Source organism: Penaeus monodon, chromosome 4 (genome assembly GCF_015228065.2).
Source record: "Penaeus monodon isolate SGIC_2016 chromosome 4, NSTDA_Pmon_1, whole genome shotgun sequence".
NCBI lineage: Eukaryota > Metazoa > Arthropoda > Malacostraca > Decapoda > Penaeidae > Penaeus > Penaeus monodon.
The window spans coordinates 16638974-16641278 of record NC_051389.1 but is presented as its reverse complement, the minus strand read 5'-3'; the positions used below and the strand labels follow the sequence as shown (position 1 = coordinate 16641278).

The 2305-nt window shown below is 35.4% G+C and overlaps 1 protein-coding gene across 1 annotated transcript in view; it reads right to left on the bottom strand.

The window, feature by feature from the left end:
* LOC119570535 overlaps positions 1-1923 on the bottom strand; it is an 8367-nt gene extending 6444 nt beyond the window's left edge. The window contains exon 1 of the mRNA XM_037918233.1: positions 1772-1923. The gene's annotated coding sequence lies outside the window, so the exon portion shown is untranslated. The remainder of the gene's footprint in view (positions 1-1771) is intronic.
* Positions 1924-2305: the final 382 nt, after the last annotated feature.

Here is a 2305-nt window from a genome sequence, read left to right as displayed (position 1 = left end):
AGAGAGTGAGAGAGAAAATAAAGGAAAGGAGTATAAGAAAGACAAAAAAAAATAGAATAAAGAGAGAAAAAAACAAAGAGAGAACCAGAAAGACAAAGAGAAAGAGAGTGAGAGAGAGAGTTAATAAAGAGAATCAGAATGGGAGAATAAGACAAATAAAAAGACAGAGGGAGAAAGAGAAAAAAAGATTCAGAAAGAGAAACAGGAGAGAAAAAAAACAAAATAATCAGAACGAAATAAAGAAGAGATAGTGAGAGAGAGAAAAAAAGAAAGAAAGATGGAAAGCAAGGAAACAGAAAATCAGAGAGACAAATAGAAATAGAGTAAAAGAGTAAAAAATAATGAGAGAATCAGAAAGACAATCCGAAAGAGAGAGAGAGAGAGAGAGAGAGAGAGAGAGAGAGAGAGAGAGAGAGAGAGAGAGAGAGAGAGAGAGAGATAAAAGAGAGAGAGAGATAAAGAGAGAGAGATAAAGAGAGAGAGAGAGAGATAAAGAGAGAGAGAGAGAGAGAGAGAGAGAGAGAGAGAGAGAGAGAGAGAGAGAGAGAGAGAGAGAGAGAGAGAGTATAGCATATGCACAAGTCTATTTCTGTTACCAGTGGACCACGTGGCTGTTTGCCACGTGGCTCCAAGTCCCAAATAGGAACCATTCACTCAGCGAGGGCGTAGATGACAATTATTTCTGATCTCGCTTGACCCTTCAGTTCGTGACCAGCACCCGACTCGGTAAGGTCGGCCTAGCCCTCCCCCTCCGTGCAGGCTGACCTGACCGTGAGCCGCCTTACCCCCTAGACATAGTCTCGTGTGTTCCCTTACTGTGTGTCAACTCTTATTAATAAGGAGTCACGCCGTTATACCAGTATCACTACCCTCTGTTCACCATTGTACTAAGTTCCATAATCTTTTACAGAGAGAGAGAGAGAGAGAGAGAGAGAAAGAAAGAGAGAGAGAGAGAGAGAGAGAGAGAGAGAGAGAGAGAGAGAGAGAGAGAGAGAGAGAGAGAGAGAGAGAGAGAGAGAGGGAGATCTAAAAGAATCTATTCCGACTGAAGATTTAAGCGTCTTCGTCAACAAAATGGCGGCCAAGCGAGAGAGCCCAAAACGTTTCCTGTATATGTTGCTAAATAATAATAATAATGATAATAATAATATAATAAATAGTAATAATAATGATAATAATAGAATAAAAAATGATAAAATAAAATAATAATAATAATTATAATAATATTAATGATAATAATAATAATAATAATAATAATAACAATAATAATAATATTAATAATAATAATATTAACAATAATGATAATAACATAATGATGCTGCTGATGATGATGATGATCTTCAAATACTTGACCAAGAGCGCGTGCAGTTATGAAAACGAAAATAAAAAAATAAAAAAATCGCTAAAGTATTTTTAGGCAATGTCCGTTTACTTAAAAGAATATTTACGATATTTGACGTAGTCACGTACGCACATTAATTGAATTATATACATACATATATATATATATATATATATATATATATATATATATATATATATATATGTTATCATGCAATTATACGATGCGAACGAATTACAGGTGTAACGTAAGTCACGCATGGATATATCGCGCAGAAACGTATATAGTATATACGTTTATGCATTTCTTATGTCTCCTATTGTATTTCACTACAAATTATATTTTTATTGAAAATTTAAGATAAAATGAGACACTCTACAACTAATAATAATGAAAAATGTACGATACAACGAGATATCAAACACCCACCTTACGCACGTATCCCTAAGGAAATGTCTAACAGAAGACTCTTCCTTCGCTGGATCTCTAATACGAAACTGATCCGCCCTCACTCCCTGGCGCTGGTTCTCCCCGCCCTGAGACCCTACCGGAGGTTCGGTCGCCAAGTCTTCCTGACGACTGACTCCGCGACGGGAGAGGCATGGGGTTAGGCTTGGGGTGCAGGGTTGCCAGCGCTCGCCACATTGCAAACCGCTAGTGTCGAGCGGTAAAAGCGCATGGACAGTTGTTCATTATGGGGGATTTGTGAATGGACGGGTGATGCTATTTCATTGTTGTTGTTTTTGTGGTTGTTTTTGGTTGTGTTTTATTTTATAATGTTTGTTACTATTATTATCATTACTATTATTATCATTATTATTATTATCAATGATAATAATAATATTATTATTGATATTATTATTATTATTATCATCATCATCATTAGTATCAGTATTAGTATTAGTATTAGTATTTTATCATTATTGTTTCATTATCATTTCGATTATCATTACTGTTATTGTT